The following is a 19,154-nucleotide window of genomic DNA, read 5'->3' on the forward strand; positions in this document are numbered from 1 at the left end:
CGTCGGCCAATGGCCGACGCAGCCCTGCCCGTTTTGTGGAAGTGCCGCACTTCCGCAAAATCGGCGGCGCAGCCAACGGGTTAATGAGCCATCCCCAACCATTGTGGGGATGGTTAATTACGTTAGAACAACATACTTTTCCTGGCATTCATTGAACTTAAAGTAAATGTAGCAGTATAAAAACAAATCTCAGGTTCTCATGTATTATTTATTTATTTAGCTATTTATTTCGTGTTTTAAAGAGCACGAACTTGACCCGTTAGGGTTCAGAGCGCTTTACAAGGGTCATAGAGTTATACAAAGGTTATGTATGACCTTGGCACTACCCCTTACACTCTAAGCTTTAGATGCACGTGAGACCTGGGTGCTCCTACTGCACATTAAGCCTTTCGTGCATGTAAGACCCGGGTCCCTAACCCTTGCCCAATCCCCCCCCCCCCCTCCCTGCACAATGGTCCTTCGGTGGATGTATTGCATAGGTGCTGGCTGTGTTTACCTTGTAGTGCCGCCCTTGTATACATTGTTGATACCCCCCTCCCCCCTGTGCTCACATGGTTGAGGCAGAGTCGGCGCTGCATAAACTTCTCAGAGTGTGTGAGCTCACCCCAGGAGCAGGAATGCAGCGCGCGCTGCGAGATGAGCAGAGCCGCCAGTGCTGCTGAAGCCCTCGGTACAGTGTGCAGTGCAGACCACTGTAGCAGGACTGGACAGCTCTATGCGCTGCTCCTTATTCAGCGCGAGACCCTGGACAGACACGCCGCGCGGACCGGGAGGAATGTCTCAAAAGCGGCAGATCCCGCAGCAGAGCGCCTAGAGAGCCACTGCGTGGCACCCTTCAGGCGCTAGGAGAGGACACCGCCTACCCGCCCTCGCATGCTAACAGCACATCCCCAGGCCCTTTAATTAGCGTTCGGAGGTAAAATTACTATGCTCTTGCGCCTCTGGGTGCCGACGTGATGCAAACTAGGAGTGTCCGAGCCGTCATGCGCGACACGCGACATCCTGGGGTCAAAAGAGAGGATAATTGTCCAGCAACACTTTTGGGATGCAGCTCCGGGTGACTTGGGGAGCAGAGGGAGCTGTGTCCAGGGAATTAAACTTCTGCAAATGAGTGAACCCCCTCAAGAGGAACTCGTATACTTGTAAGGTAAAGAGTTGTATTTACTTTATTTTGTGGAATTTGCTGTTAACTGAAGTTTTGTTGCGGAGCAAACTAGTTTGAACCTGTTCCTTTTTTGTCATAATGACATTTGGAGAAAATACACGATTCTCCGCTATTCAAATGCGTTAAATGCAACTACTTGTGTGGGCGAATCCTCTGCTTACTGACATCTCCCGGGGCTGGGATTGGGGACGGACAGATGGGAGACGTGCCCAGCTCTGGTTATCTGGCCCACCTTGCTCCCCACCATCACACCTGTTGGATGTACCAGGTAGCAGCACAGAACTGCACCTTGCAGGACACATTCATTTGCCTGTCTACCTTTCACTGTAAAGCAGTATTTTTCCTGCTAGTAATGCTTAACTAAATCTATCTATCCATCCATCCGTCCACCCACCCACCCACCCACCAACCTATCCATCCATTCACCCACCCACTCACCTATCCCTCCATCCATCCGTCCACCCACCCACTAACCCCATCTATCCATTCATCCACCCCTCCCTCCATCCATTCATCCATCCATCCATCCATCCACAAAGACGAACATACACTCGTTTCAATTGATCTATGTAGGTGTCTTCCTCAGCTTTTATCTGTGGCACAATGTGTGCTCCCTAAAATTCCATTCTAGTGACGCCACTGCTTCTCCTTCTTTCCCTTTCATGCTAGCAGCGCATAGAATATAACTTTAATTCGTTTGTTACTTTGCAATACTGAAAAGGTTAAATCGACTGCTCCATGGAGTGCATATTAAATGGAGGTAAGTGGTGCTTTCAGGTGTGTGGCACATGACCAGTGCAGACAGCATGCTGGTAATCACATTCCCAGCTGTGTAGATGCTCGCTGCGCTGTCCAGGCACATGTTCTTAAGCCACTCTTAATGGCTGGGGTGCAGGGTATGCACGAGGGCACTCCGTTAGCCTGGGTATGGCCAGATTCTCTGGGTGCATGCCTTTGTAGCCACCCTTTGGAAGGACACCTTGCCTGTCCTTTGGGGTAAAGTCCAGTGGGTCAATAAGAGCCTTCATGTAGTGTAATGCAATGTACTGTGGATTTGTAGAGCGCTGCAAGGGTATCCAGGCGCTGAAAACACATCGAGCCATTCATGCCTCCTGTCCAGAGTTCCCTCTGTGGATTAGTTACATGTTTGACATTCACCACATGTCCCAGATGCATCTGTTTGCAAACTTCTGCAATGGCCATGATACATTTGTAAAAAAACAAAGAAATATGCTCAGAGTCCCAAATCTTCCGATAAACCACTGCCAAATGCCAGGGTTGTTGAATACCTCAGCTGTCCAGTCTTGTTTCCACCTCACGCCCCTTTCTTCCAACCTACAGTAATGTCTCTTTTTCGCACTCGTCCATGTTCTTTTTGATCTCTTTCTCCCACCTCATGGTTGCTTTCTATAGTTATCTTTCTCTTATATCCCCCTTCAGCCTTTTGCTTCTCTTGGTCAGGGTCAATGTCTGATGATTAAAATTAAGTCACAATCCCCAAAAATGAGTGCCGGTGCTCAGCACTTTTAACCACTGGCTCAAATTAAGCACCGGTTAATGGGAGTGTGGGCAAAAGGCATTCTTTCACACCGATGAGCACACACTGTAATGTCAATGTTCCCCTGCTACGGTATGGCCCCTGGTGAGCAAATTATGCCACCAAATTAATAGAAAGTGCTGAGTTTAGGTGGTGGTGAGAATAAGCCTAGCATTTACATTTTGGAAATTACCATAAATGCCCCAGCAAAAATGTTGCTCAATGTTCTCTTATAAGATGTATACTTGGACCCATGCATATTACATCAGATCAGATTTCTCCTTCCACCACTTTCCAAAATTCTTCCTCTCTTCCTACTGTTCTTTGTTTTGTTGATGCTTGGTGGCTGCACAACATTCTATTAACCTTTTAGATCTCCAAGAAGGTTGGGTGGGAGAGATTCTGGAAGGTAACTCCATTTATATCAACATCGATGAAATATATTGTTAGGGTTAACTGTCTTTGCAGAGAGGGTAATCCCTTTTGAGGTTTGCTCCATCATTGGGCTGGTGCAATGAGTCACAATAAGGGTGAGTTGAGAGGTCTGGTACAGCACTCCCAAACTTGCAAGTTTAGCTGCACTTTATAAATAACTAAATAAACAAATAAAAAGTTTGGTAGAAACATACATCAGGCACTCAAAATATCAGTCAGTTAGTCTGATATTTAAAAATAAACGTATTTAGCAAATAACCAATCAGAAGAAGCAACTGGTGCAAGCTACCTTGTAGTTGACATAACTGTTTTATAGAAGGAGGAGCCTTATTCTGCATTCCTTCCTTAGCAGCTCAGGACAGCAGGACTGCCTGTCACCCACTTGCGCCTTTGACATTCCAAACACGAGGTGCCTTTCTAGTAAAATTTGACCTGTTTGATCCAGTTACTAATTTTTTGATGCAATCTGCAATCTGTGAAGCAGGTGATGGATAGGAGCAAATGCAGTAAATTCATAACGCTGTATAAAATAGGCTTGAGGGGCAAATTCCGCTCCGCTTGCGGAATTTGGGTAATTTCGCGTTCCGCGGAGACTGCGGAATTGCCAAAAATTCCGCGATCTGCGTCTTCGTGGAATTTTTTACTTCTGCGCGCTTTCAAAATGCGGGTTCGGGAGATATTTCTCAGCGAGCTTGCAAACAGCGTTCGCGAAACAGGAAAAAAGCATCGCAAACACACGGAACAAGCAAATCCATGTGTTTGCGGAACTTTTGCGTGCTCCCGGAGATTTTTTACCGTTTTGCAGAGCTTTGCGTAGCACGACTACGCAAATTCCGCCCACCCCTAGTATAAAACACAGCAGTTGCAGAATCACATAATTCCACTGGCTCTCCATATGAGTTGCATACATTTTATTTTTACAGGAAATGCATCCGCCCGCTGTGATATTAGCTTGCCTGTGTCCACGGTAATCAGAGAGCCGTTGGTCATGAATGCATTGGAAGGTGTAGGACACTGTGCAATCCACCAAAAATGCTTTAAATTCACATAACATCGAATGAAGAGAGATGTTAGAGTGAATACAGCTTACCTTAGTCTCCTTTCCCCACCCCCCACCACTCCCTCAGGACACTCCTTACCTGGTAAATAGTTTTACAGTGGCATTTTCATCTGCATCTATGATCATTTAATACTAATAGCTGACTAAAGGTGACAATAACTGGATCAAGTATTTTGGCTTATTATCAGAAAGAAAGTACCCTGGAGCAGGGGTGTAATGTCAGCACTACAGTCGCGTCAGCCGCTCCAGTGGCACCACAATCCATGGTTCCGCTGCACCCCAATCGCGGATGTATATTACTGACCCTCCTTGGAGTAGGAACATTCATCGCTTGTATTAGCTCCCTTGCTACGCCACTGCTCTGACGTTTTTACATTGAGGCCAGAAACAGGAATGTATATCTGACTTCTGGTTGAGGAGACATTCCCTTAGTGGTGGAGTTCTTGAGAAGGAAAGAACATTTGGAGGTCAGCTTGATACATGTATTTGAATGTTGGAAGCAGCCTACTTGAAGGATGCCTTGGCAGCACTGTATATGTGTCTTGGCATTGGACCATGGCTCAATGTCGTGGAACATTTCCGCGAGAGGAACCGCGCTTCCATTCACAGCAGCATCCAGATAGAGTATTTGCAGTTGTGCATGCATAGAGTATGTGCTTTGAGGTCTACACAAGAATTACGCAATGCATATAAATTTATAAAGACTATGGGCTAGATGTAGGTAAATTAGATTTACCGATTCATAAATACAGAATTTTACCGATTCGGTATTCATGAATCGGTAAATCTAATGTAGGTAATTATTCGGTAAAAAATACCGAATCTGTAGGATTCAGTATTTACCGATTCTGTAATTACCGAATCGGTATTTGTCATTGATTCCTATGGGCCTTGAAGCCCATAGGAATCAATGGCAAATACCGATTCGGTAATTACCGAATCGGTAAAATTACCGAATTGCCAAGGGGGACAGGGTGTCACTTTGACACCCTGTTGCACCCCTGTTTCTGGCTTGTGTGCCATGTGACACACATACATGCCCTTAGGGCCGATTCATGAATACCGAATCGGTAAAATTGCCCTTAGGGCATGTATGTGTGGTGTACATTCACAGATGTGCATGTACACTTGAATTCGTTATTTACCATGCAATAGTATTACATGGTAAATAACGAATCGGTAATGGCCTGTGGCACTGTTTGAAGTGTCACCTACATCTGTATTTACCGATTCGGTATTTCACAGAATCGGTAAATTTACCGAATCGGTAAATACACAGATTCTGTCATTATAAGGCCCCCTACATGTCAAACACCAAATACCGGTCGGTAACAGCCGAAATCGGCCGTTACCGACCGGTATTTGCCGTTCTACATCTGGCCCTATATCCCTGTATCGCAGAGCTACATCTTTGGAAGAATTTATGTATGATCTGAGGAATCGGATACAATCAGCCATGGGGAGTGTGGAGAGTGGGGCGGAAGATGAGTGGTGTCACACTGCTTTGACTACATTACTCCAGATACCAAACAGCCAGGCTAGTGTTCATTTAGGGCAGGCCAAGCTTGAATTACATTAGGTTTTTGTTGAGCACCATATCCTATGAGTAGATAATTTAGACTCAGTGTTTGCTCTGTCAGTTGCCAACAATAAAATATTTCGAGTGGTGTGTTGGAAATACCTGAAAGGTGTATTATGTAGATAAGGTTGGCAGTGTGTGTCGGGTGATATATAGATATATATGGTCTGCAGAGGGCAAGCATCATTTCCATTAGCAAAGGGTGGATTGGATAGAGGGTTTGGGGCAGGGCTTTGTCTTCGCTTTATCAATATTTCGTCTTAAACCCCATTATTGGCTGCTTGACAGGACGAGCAAACTGAAGCAATACAACACAATAAAAGAGAATATGTACGTATATATTCACCTACCCATGTGCATGTGCTCTTAAAAAAATTAAATAAAGCTATTGCTCAGTCGGGGGTTTCCACCAGTTGGATAATATCTGCCTAAAAATGATGTGATCAAATATTCTAATATAACATTTTGCTGTAGCTGTCACCTCTGCCCCACTGATACCTCATACACTGAACTACCGATCTCAATGGATGTATTAAAAGTCAGCATCCCACTACAGTGTAATATTGCAGGAAATGGAAGACTGTGCCATCTCGATTTGTCAACGTTAGTACAAAATGAATATCAAACGTTCCTTGATGGTGTTTCATGCGTGGTCTTTATTTATTGTTCATACACGAAAAGGACAGCCGACACGTGTTTCGCCCTAGTGGCCTATTGGCCGTGGGCTTTTTCAAGGCAGAATTCGGTTATGTAGACAGGTAAAGTTCGTGATTCTCTAAAAGGAAGGTATTCAGTCTCTGCGGTCCTGGAACAAAACCTTTTGTCTACATAACCGAATTCTGCCTTGAAAAAGCTCACGGCCAATAGGCCACTAGGGTGAAACACGTGTCGGCTGTCCTTTTCGTGTATGGAACAATAAATAAAGACCACCCAAGAAACACCATCAAGGAACGTTTGATATTAATTTTGTACTAACGTTGACAAATTGAGAGGTCACATTCTTCCATTTCCCTCTATACTAATGCCCATAATGGCTCTTGGGTGAAGCCCTTTGCAAGGAATGTGCCACCACATAATTGGGCCCTGACAATTGTAGCACCTAAGCCCAGAAACTTCCACCCAAACAGTTACCTATACAGTGTAATATTGCATCAACCTGAGCAGATGACTAGGTTACCAAGAATGCTGTGCCTCTTTCAATTTTTACACCAAATGTGTTTGGATGAGTTGCAGCCGGCATGGCTTGCGGGTGGGGGGTGCGGTGGGGGGTCACGAGGGAGGAAGCATTATTATTAAATAAAATAAAAACGTACCTTTAGGCCTGGTCCCGTGTCTCTGCTCCTGCACTCCTGTCTCCGACTCCAGGAACAGGAAGCAGGCAGCCAGGCTCGGCTCCTTCCTCTAGGCCAATCACAACTCTGTAATGCAGCATTGTGATTGGTCTGGGCACCGTGACACAGTGCACAGCCAGGTGCTGGAGGGGTGTGCATGTTATCCATGCAGGCTGTAATGCAGCCTGCATGGAGAAGGGGAATGTACGCATGACTGGTTTGGGCGGCCCGAGAGGGCCGACCAAACAGTAATTGCACACATAGTAGTGGGCAAACCACTACCCCCCCCCCGGCCCTGCTCAGTTAGCAGAGCAGCCCCGACCACCCATCCACAGCGAAGCAAACATAAAATGGTAATCACTGAAAGTTATTTTCATTTTGTTTTTGCTTTTCACACTGCGAGAAAGCAGTGGGGCGATGCTCCTCCTCCATAGCGGAGGAGCCGCCACTGGGTTGGATCCTGTTCTGTAATTCCTAAAAGTTTACATCATCTTTCTAAAGGATTTGGGAATAAAGCATAAATAATTTCATACAAATGGTAATCCAACTCAATTCCCGTGGAGTCTTCCCTAAATTATTGTTGTTTCATGGATCAATCTTTGAACAGTTCAACAATGGAATATCATATGTTATGTGATTGTTTGAGGTACTTCGCATCAGCATGTGCTCTCTTTACTCTAGCTCTAAGATACTCTTCTCTACTACGCTGCTTACCTTGTACTGAACAAGTTATCCCCCACTCTTTGCTCCATCCAAGTCCACAACCATTCTTCTTGGAGGCATTTGCAATGTGGTGAAGATGTGTGTGCACGGAGTTGAGCACTCTTCTTGAAGGCATCTGCAATGTGGTGAGGATGTGTGTGTGCGGAGGTGAAGACTCTTATTGGAGGTGTTTGCAATGTGGTGAAGGTGTGTGTGCACGGAGGTGAGGACTCTTCTTGGAGGCATTTGCAATGTGGTGAAGATGTGTGTGTGCGGAAGTGAGGACTCTTATTGAAGGCATTTGCAATGTGGTGAAAATGTGTGTGCACGGAGTTGAGCACTCTTCTTGGAGGCGTTTGCAATGTGGTGAAGATGGGTGTGTGCAGAGGTGAGGACTCTACTTGGCGGCATTTGCAATGTGGTGATGTCATGTATTCCTATAGGTTCTGAATCGATCCCCCTATTCCTGACCCTATTCTGGTTAAACTAACTATCAAGTTAACTAACAGTCAGCCCATGAGGCAAGAAAAGCCCCCATGATGCAGATACCGTTATCTGACGCAGTCACACTACGGCACAGGAACGTGTTATCTGATTAGGTCATAACGCTTGAGATCTAATTAGACAAGCGACATTCCTCCAGCCCCTGATAAGGCATACGACGTTCTCATAACAAATCAAACCTATGACAACCTGGAAAATCCGTGCGGCCATTGTTTTGATTTCACAGAGAACTTCAGTAAAAGAATGTGCTAACGAGCAAGTCGTATGACATCTTTATTGACGTATCTATGTCCATCCTTACGTCAATCTCGGCACCTTTAAGGTATAAATATTGCCGATCTTGCCCTATGCAAACACACGCGTGGTGACGAGACGGAGCAGCCATACTTGCCGAAGCCAAGAGCAGAGCAGACCCCGCTGGCAGCAGCCCCGCCTTCCTGACGCGCTGAGAGACGCGCTGCTATCTCCTACCGAGAGACCCAGCACCGGCGCTTTCGGGCAGCCCTCGCAGGCAGCCTGGAATATCGAGACCAGAGAAAGAGATACCATTCCTCATTCATCCTAACTTCCAGGTACAGAACTGAATAACCCCTCACAGAGAATTCTTTAGTTATTCACTTGGCAAAAACAAACTTAACTTAAACTGTAACTTTCTATTCCCGCCCACGCATTAGACTTAGGTCAGATACACGGGGTAGGCGTATTTAGAAACACCAGTTGAGTACGTTTAGTCAAATGTATATGTGTATGTAAATATATTTTAATCATTTTAAACATCATATGGCTCAGAAACCATATCAATGTTTTTACAGTATTATTTTATACTATTGCTTTTAATGTATGCACTTTACTTAACTATAAGTATTGCAATAATATCGATCCATTTCTCTTGTACGAGAAAAGAGACTGATCAATAAATAACACCTTTTTATTGAACACGCCCGTCTCTTCCTTTTCTCTACAATCTGATGAGACTAAGAATGCACGTACTGACTGAGTAAAATAATTGCCTTGTGCTCACACGACTCTGGAGATACACTCTTGATTAGGGGAGAGCAAAGTTGTCATGTTCTATGGTTGTCAGAAACTAAATCCCTTCTTGTCTAATCAGGGGAGTTAATTGTTTCCTGAACATTCGAGAAAGTTTCTAGCGAACTCTGAGCTACGCTGGCAAACCCAAAACTTAAGTCTAGTATCGACAGTAGTAGACCTAGTTAACGTCTGGCCTAGGCCTTTACTGCTGTAGGTATTATTCCAATGCGCAGAGCCTATTGGGAAGATAGGAACTACACTACATGGCGCCCAACGCGTTTGGAAAGGGCGATAAAACTAACGTAAGACATTTAGAGTAACTCAGTCGTGCTTTCTCACTCAGACCCCTTTTCCCAAATACTCCAAAGACGTCTGGAGTGGGTGAAAGGTAATATCCTCCAAAACCTCGCAGGAGGGAACTCCTATGTAAGGTTCTTGGTATAGTCAACGTTGAAGGATAAACAGTTCCAAAATATTGTGCATCTAATCTTTGTTCCATAAGAAACCTGATCTGCAAACAAACATAATACCATCCTGTCGGTAAAATGGGAGACAGTGATGAAGAAAGAGAGGCAGTTAGATTAGCAGCTGAAATAGTAGCAGCTGATACTGCAGCACTAGATGCGGACGGGGATATAATACTCATCCCGGTCGCCAAAAGGAAATCTATAACCTTAAAACGTATAGAAAATGGACTGACACCTAGAGGTGGCACAGTCATATTCGTAATTGAGGCACACGAATATCGGCAGACAGAGGTATACTATACATGGATAAATTTTCCAGCAGCAAATGCTGTAACAAAGTACTTCCACTATTACAAAATAGAGGTTCCACCCGACATTTACACTCCTTTCGAGGAGGTGGAAGTACCACTCAAATTCCAAGAGCATTTGCTCTTATTTGATGGCGCCCTAATACATAATAATCACATCACCAGGCTCGGTCCTTTAGGTAGACCAGGAGCAACGTGGCCGGTCTTAGCCGGATACACACCACACCCAGACATCAAAGGAATGTCTACAGGAGAGCTGTTAATACAGCTAAAACAATTACTAAAAATTCATAGACAATTAGTCCAGTATGTAATGCGGACTTCAACAATTCAGCCAGCGATTAAACTTCCACAGCTGACCCCTCACCAGGGGAACACAAATAAAATCACACCACAGAACATCCAATCCTGCCTAGGTAAAGTTCCGGCTAAACGGGAACAGATACCATTCTGGTTGGCACAGAAAATCACCCAAATAGAGGCGGTGTTTCCTGACACCACCCCACTAGAAAAACACAGGATTCTGACTATATGTCTCCCAATGGGAATCGCACCACACATAGAGGACTGTGACACTTGGGGTACAGTCTTTGCTTCAATCTACACAAAAACGCACGGTGTTCCATCCATTTCGGTAATACCAGATGTGCTAAAACAAATTCAAGATGAATACGGTCCAGAACCAGCTTTAACTCTTGGTATGAAATTACTGAAAGACTTCAAGCAGGTCTCGGCTATATTATTAGCCAATATAAAAGGTGAAGCAGCAAACGTGGCGATCCGCCAAAGGTTAAAAGAGACGGATATAGCAGAGCAACCAGCTGAAATTGCCAGAATCATAGAAAAATCCTATGAGGAACTAGGTAGAGATAGTTTAGGTGGAATACCAGTAAAACCGCAACTGACTGAAAGTCCAGAAAAAATATTTTTTAATAATAATTCACCAAAAAAGAACTGGGATGGAAACAAACAATCCAATCCAAAAGAAAAGAAATTCCAGTCCCGAGGAAGGTCTCCTAGGCGAAGGGAGAAATCTCCGAACCAGAGACACAGGTCACCCCAGAGTGACCCCTCTGGGAAAAGATATAACCTTAGAAATAGGGATAATATTAAAAAACCTGATAGATATCAAGACATTGATACACGTCCCTCTCAATCTTTTCAGACTTCCTCGCAGAAATCGGAAAGAAGAGGACGATCAGAACAAAGAGAAGAGCACGCCAAGTCCAAAGACAAGGAACCTGCTCAACAAAAAAAGAAATTACAATTTCCAAAAAAGAAGGTAGCCAGTATCAAGGTAGTTAACAATGCCGAGAATACTGAGGACACAACTGAAAAACGGAGAGTGGGCTCAGACAATGCTAGACAGCGCAGCAGAAGTGAGCATAGCTCGCAAAGTCCTTATGAATCATCTGGAGACAGTGGACACGAATGAATATCTTCAAGTGGAAACTGCAGACACCAGAGTTAGCAAACCCCACAAGATATACGAGATAACATTACGTATAGAGGGAGATAAGACTAGGAAAATAAGGGGACTATTTTGGGATAATCTCTCCAAGGGCTATGATATCCTTCTAGCTGAAAAAGACTGGCCACCAGAGTTTGTTAGGGAGTGCCCTCATGGCGAAGAAATAATTATGCCTGCCTTCTCGAATCAAATCCCGATTCATAAAAAATATACACTTGCCAGAAAGTGGGCAGTGGCTCTAGCACCTGCTTTATATAAAAATCATGTAGGATGGGATGAGGACTCGCCTCCTCAAAAAATCCAGTTAAAATCACAACCTACTGCACAAAGGCAGTACCCAATTAAGCAAGAAGCTAAAAAACAGGTAAATGAAATACTAGATCAGCTAGAATACCAGGGGGTGATTGAAACTTGCACCTCACAAATGAACAATCCTTTGTTTCCGGTCTCCAAACCAGACAACTCATATCGTCTAGTTTTGGATTACCGACACCTTAACACATGTTGCAAAACCTTTGCAGTGCAAAACTCACACAGTGCTGCACTAATGAATAACATAGTGCGCAAAAAATACAAAACAACCTTGGACATCTCCAATGGATTCTTTTGTCAAAACATAGCACCAGAGAGCAGATATTTAACTGCATTCTCAGTAAATGGCACTCAAAAACAATTCTGTCGGTTAGCCCAGGGGTACAAGAACAGCCCGGGGGTATTCTCAGCGAGAGTAACAGAATTACTACAACTATATGATGATGAAGCATTATCTTATGTCGATGACATTTACTTAACAGACGATGACTTGGATACTCACTTAAAAAGAGTGAACACCATAATACTTGGGTTCGCAGCAGAGGGTTACAAATTCAACTTTAAAAAATCCAGAATTGCCCATTTAACGGTCTTATACGTAGGATATGAATTATCAAGTATAGCCTGGTTGACAATTTTCTAAAGAACTAGAAGAATTAAAAAATCTAAAAAATGAAAAGATGTATCCTCTGCCAATCGACATTCTGCCTCTACGACATTACGCCTGTGTAATCTATACAGACGGACATGCTCAACCCTCCGTTTGGGGAGAACATGCATACAACCCCACATGTGAGATTACAAAAGAAGTGTGGCGCGGAGGTAAACTAAGACCTCTATTAACAAAATCACACTCAGTAGAAACTAATTCAGAACTACAAACTGAAATAATAGCATTGAAGATGGCGCTAGATAATGCGGATCGCGAATTCCCGACACTTATAGTGTCAGATTCATATTACTGCGTCAAAGCATATAACAAGGATTTGCAGACATGGATTCAGAACGGTTACAAAGATGACACAGATGCACCAATAAAGCAGAAATTGCTCTGGGAACAAATAGCTCTTTTACAAAAAGAACTACCAAGGACTCACGTGACACACTCACTGAGTCATCAGCGTGATGGCGTTCACGTTGTAGGGAATTCATTGGCTGAAACAGCCGCAGCGGCAGCCACTAAATCGGCTCCCGTAGTTCGAAAAAAGCGTACATTAAAATACATTGACGGTGAAACAGTGCTGGCGGTGAAAACGTCATCAAAAGGCGACTGCTCAGCGTTACCGATCAACTATCCACTCAATTATACATACATAATCGATGCAAACTCCGTCCCTTTTGCTCGAATCCCTGGAGTGGGGGATAGAGTGATTCCAAACATGGACAGGAGAAGCTTGTTAATCGCAGACGCACATATGGGCGAGGGTCTCAGACACCTCAAACTGAAAGATTCTCTGGAGAATTACAATCACGGTACTGGTGGCCAGGCATGAGCCCGCATTACACCATGTTTGTAAAAAACTGCCCAAACTGCAACAGAGATCGCAGTGGGGAGAGAAACAGGTTAATACCTCGTCGTATCAAGGCAGATAATATGACCAATAAAAAGCAGGGCTTGCGATTAACATATACAGGCTAGTTTCCACTTATAATGTAGATCACCAGCACTCGGCTGACGTCCGGACTGTTATACAAAGATTTGCGAGTCTAAATGGCATATACGCTAAGAGCATGCTACGTTCGACCATTGTTTTCACTCAAGCCCACCAGCCTGGGGGGAAACATGGCCGAATGAGCACAGTCCAGCGGGAATCTTCTCACTTCCTTCCTGAGGGTACGGGATGGTGTAAAGAAAAAACCAAGGCAGAAAGCAATCTATAATGGAAAGGATATTAGGTTCGGGAGCTGGGTGGGTCAAACATCTAATAAGTGTCCAACGTAGTCTAAATAACTTGCCAAGAAATTCTCTGAAGGGATTCAGTCCGTACGAATTATTCTTTGGAACTAGAATGATTATCTCTGACCTCGACAGTCAGACTTCAGTGGTTAAAGAAAAAAGCTTTGATGTCAAAGACCGTTTGGCTATTTTGCAGGACTTAAACAAAACAAGAAAAGACCTGAGCAACATACAGTTGAAACAACAGCCAACAACCACTGAAGAATCACCACCTGTCCCAGCAAGACCTGTCTGGATTCCAAAAGTCGGGGATCTAGTCAGGGAGAAGATCGCGGTAAAGAAGGAATTTGGGCCTTCTTACAGAAAAGCAGTTGCTGTCTTGTCTGTCAACGGGACAAGATCAGTTGTACTACCGCCACTTGCTGGTAAAAAGGAGAACCGAGTTGTATCCATCGACCTGGTAAAACCACAACATGTGGCCAATAACAAACAGTAGGCCAAGTGGACTCCCAATAAGTAGCAGAACACCAAGGTTTGCTACCAGTACAGAGGTCCTAACATAGAGGCTCATCACATTCGAAACGCCTACAGAAGAACAACAAGGACTATGCAACAATGCAATAGAACTCAGACCTCTGAAAACCCAGATAAAAACATTTAGCAGAGACACACCAATCTATAATGAAGTACCAGGTGACAATTCAAGAAACAAAAATCCTGAACCAATTGGAACACTTGACAGAACTGCATCCGGCTACTTCATCAACTTCGATGATTCCTCTGAAAGCCTCAGTGAATCAAAGACACAGCCATCATCAAAATCCTTTAAAGACAAAGCTAAGGAACTTTTGAACCAACTGAAAGAAACATATCTGATTTCTCCATGGATTGAATTTTGGGTGGGTTTTGGTGCATTTATCCTCATACTTTGGCTCATCATGGTATTAACTTTGGGACGCTTCATTGAGGGAAAATATGCTAAAATGGACACAGCAAGTCAGAACATCAACTTGGTCCTCAAACCACACACATCTTCACACGTCGAGAAAAGAGAACTTTCTTCAGCCAACTTCACAGCCAATCCTATACCTGGTGGGGTAGCCTGGGACAACACTGACTATGAAATTTATGGTCCGGTCGAGATCCTGAAATATCCACACCAAATCAAGATCTCCTTGAGTGACTTTGCAAAACCAAACTCATTTGCTGATGATTGGGACTTCGAAAGCATTAATAACATGATGTCTGATTTAGTAATGTCTGCTAAATTTACAAAACATGATTATTTGCAAGGTTCTACAAATTATGATAGTATGTATTGCTATAACCACTATGGTAACCATTTTTTACATAAATCTGCACAACCTAGAAATGTTTTACATTATAATCAATGGGAACATTGTGCAACACCTCCAAAAGGGAGCTCAAGAACCGTTTACGACAAATATTCATATTTTTCAGGTTTTAACACAAGTAATGCTGAAACATTTTATTTTAAATTGTCAAACAAGACAGGGATGAAAACCATGATAACCAACACAAAGTTGATATATTCAGATTCATTCTTCGAAGAAATGAATACTTTAGGATTTGATTATTGGGACAAAAATGTTGATTTGAAAAGTGTTTGGGGTACAAAAGAATGGCAAGTACAGGGTTTAGAAGCTTTGTTTAGAGCTTGCATGATCCCAGAACAAATGATATTTTTAAATGACACTGTTCAACAAACCACCTGTCTTGGCCTAGCCAAAATCAAAGATTTAAATAAACCGTCTATTCCAAAGCCAACAATGTTTAGCAATAGCTCTGATACGGATGAAGAGATAGACGTAAACCATATATTAAACCAAAACAGAACACATCCTGATTGGAAACAATGGTTAATCTGGACCACAGATACAAATAACTGTCAAGACAGATTCCTGAATAAAACACAGGGGTTCAAAATGACCAGGCCAGACCCTAGATATCCCCAAAGACATCACCCAGGGATAATAACAACCTACAGTGTGGGCAAATTATGCCTTCAGTGGCTACAAACTTCCACACTACCTGAAATTAAGCAACACCTAACTTTACTTACTGATGGTGCTGACTTGCGTGATTTCATAATGGGACCACGCAAACAGCGTCAAAAGCGTTTCATAGCAGCCTCTGTATATGCAGCATACAATGAGGCCTGGAAGGTTAATCAAATTGAAACAGCAGAGAGAATACGGGAAATTGACCGTATTAATTTGGAAAAATCACTTTCTGTAGTGGACAATGGGTTAATGACTCTGTCCTCCAGAATTTTTTCATTGGACAGCATTGTGTCTTCAGCAATCGATATATTATCGCAAGACTTACTGTTATTACAACATGGTCAGTCACAATTGCGTTCTATTGTACAGCTTGGCTGGACGTTACAAAATCTGCGTTCAGGCTATGTGCCTTGGCGTTTAATCAACACAACGTCACTATTCCAAATCTTTAACCTTACTGATAGACAAATCGGTATGGCGCAAAAGGGTGCTGATTATACAATCTTGAGCATTGAAAAACTAGAAAGATTACCAATGACAATGTCAGAACGACCTGTCAGTGAATGGATAATCCACGGAATCATAAATATTCCAATCTCAACCTTCAGGTTTCAATACTGCCAAAAATATATACAGGCTGGCATGTACGAGAAATTGGGGAAGGGGTACCTTAAAACAACTTGGAACCTGCCCTATTCACATGCATGTGTCAGTAATAAAGGAAGAAAGTGTTTCTTAGTGGCAACAATTGTGCTATGTCACTAAGCGGCACGCTTCTGTGTAACGGAATTAGTTTGCATGGAGCCTGTGAAGGGAATTCATACAACCTTTCATGTCACCAGCAAGGCGCACCTGCAACTGAAATAGAACCATTCTTTCAAAGACTCTATAATGGGAGTTACATTCTTATTGTAGACCGCAAATGTTGTAGTCTTATGCCAGGGACTCCTTATCTAGTCACTGCGACTGCGAAGGTCAAGTGCTGTGGACGTTCTTTGTTCCCCAGCTCCTTTCCAGACAGGGAGGCAAGGGCATGGCCCAGTTTGAAAATTACTTCTATTCGAATAGATACTTTAAGCAGAATGAAAACAGTGCTTCTTCAGACGCCTACAAGGCTCTCGTCATCAAAAGAAACGTATGATCTACAAGTCGCAAGGACGACTGCAGAGATACATACATTATTATCAACTAATTCCCCCGTACATTTCGCGGAAATCCTGAGCGAAATCTTAAATATTTCTGATACCACTGGGGTCTCAAAGGTATTTAAGACAGTATTTTCGATGGCATTAACACCATTCAAAGCCATACTGGGTATTTTTCCAGATTTCGTCCATTCGATTTTTGGCGGACTTCCCCTGATCCTGGGACTAATTGCAGGAATCCTATTCTTAGTCCTTATTTTTCGTTATGGCAACCCATGTCACAGATCAAACTCTCCCGACAATGGAAGAAACAATCCTAGCCATTGGATACCGGGACCGGATATCAAAAATCCTGGGACTCTCCCGGCTTAGAGACCTGAACATGACTTGGTTTCTATCATTTCGACCAATGTGGCAAAGATGTGTTTTACCTGTATCGAGATGTCTGCTATGCGGAGAAGAATGCGTGTTAGACACCTGTCTGACGCTACAATCGGATGCGCCAGTGGATGCAGATACATTGTTGGTTCCTACCAAGGTTCACGCTTTGTGCTGCCCTCAAAGGCTGCCAATCCTGATGACGGCATTCGTGGAATCTTCACCACTACGATTGAAGAGTAGTGAAGTTCAAGATGAAAGCAGCATTGATCAGGTACGACCTTCTGTCAGCAATGCGAATCAGAATGTCAATGGAGACAATCATGCGCACGAATGCATGGTTACACCTATTTCCGACTTAGTGGAACTTTCCCATGAAGCTGTTGACAGTTTTTTCGAAAGCCTTAATGATATGATTTTCTCTCCAGAACAGAAATAGAGACTTTTGAGCAAGCTCGCACACGGCGTTCCCTGAATTCGGCCTTCAACTTTAAAAATAAAGTCACATGAACAATTTTTCCCACCAGTTCACGGACAGCAATTTTTTAGCAGCCCCAAATTATTTTTTACAAAATTTTCGGGACACTTATCTTCTGCTTAAAGTAAGAAACTATTCCTAGAGAACTAAGATTTCTATTTTTAGATACTTTATAAACTTTAGTGGCCCGCTGGTATGTTCACAAATATTTTATTATGTGATGAAATGGTCTCGAACTTTCTTTCTGTATAGCCATATTAAGAGCCATTTCATGTGTATTTCTCATATACCAAATAATCAATAATGTCTACAAATGCGTGTTTACTTTAGCGTTTAATTCATAGCTTAAGTGCATACAATATATATGACTGCAATTTTTCAGTATATTTGAAAATTTCAAAATGCATTTATGTATTTTGGGGTGGTGAGGTATACACTATACTCTATAGTATGTTGTACTATGTTATACTATGCATAGATTAGTAAATATGACCATAGTTAGCGTGGAGTGGGTGTCATGTATTCCTATAGGTTCTGAATCGATCCCCCTATTCCTGACCCTATTCTGGTTAAACTAACTATCAAGTTAACTAACAGTCAGCCCATGAGGCAAGAAAAGCCCCCATGATGCAGATACCGTTATCTGACGCAGTCACACTACGGCACAGGAACGTGTTATCTGATTAGGTCATAACGCTTGAGATCTAATTAGACAAGCGACATTCCTCCAGCCCCTGATAAGGCATACGACGTTCTCATAACAAATCAAACCTATGACAACCTGGAAAATCCGTGCGGCCATTGTTTTGATTTCACAGAGAACTTCAGTAAAAGAATGTGCTAACGAGCAAGTCGTATGACATCTTTATTGACGTATCTATGTCCATCCTTACGTCAATCTCGGCACCTTTAAGGTATAAATATTGCCGATCTTGCCCTATGCAAACACACGCGTGGTGACGAGACGGAGCAGCCATACTTGCCGAAGCCAAGAGCAGAGCAGACCCCGCTGGCAGCAGCCCCGCCTTCCTGACGCGCTGAGAGACGCACTGCTATCTCCTACCGAGAGACCCAGCACCGGCGCTTTCGGGCAGCCCTCGCAGGCAGCCTGGAATATCGAGACCAGAGAAAGAGATACCATTCCTCATTCATCCTAACTTCCAGGTACAGAACTGAATAACCCCTCACAGAGAATTCTTTAGTGATTCACTTGGCAAAAACAAACTTAACTTAAACTGTAACTTTCTATTCCCGCCCACGCATTAGACTTAGGTCAGGTACACGGGGTAGGCGTATTTAGAAACACCAGTTGAGTACGTTTAGTCAAAT

At 43.3% G+C, this 19,154-nt stretch overlaps 1 protein-coding gene across 1 annotated transcript in view; it reads left to right on the forward strand.

Moving 5' to 3' along the window:
• The first annotated feature begins 775 nt into the window (after positions 1-775).
• LOC144766682 (opsin-5-like) overlaps positions 776-19,154 on the forward strand; it is a 602,462-nt gene continuing 584,083 nt past the window's right edge. The window contains exon 1 of the mRNA XM_078650455.1: positions 776-1,147. The gene's annotated coding sequence lies outside the window, so the exon portion shown is untranslated. The remainder of the gene's footprint in view (positions 1,148-19,154) is intronic.

This window comes from Lissotriton helveticus, chromosome 7 (genome assembly GCF_964261635.1).
Source record: "Lissotriton helveticus chromosome 7, aLisHel1.1, whole genome shotgun sequence".
NCBI classification, from domain to species: domain Eukaryota; kingdom Metazoa; phylum Chordata; class Amphibia; order Caudata; family Salamandridae; genus Lissotriton; species Lissotriton helveticus.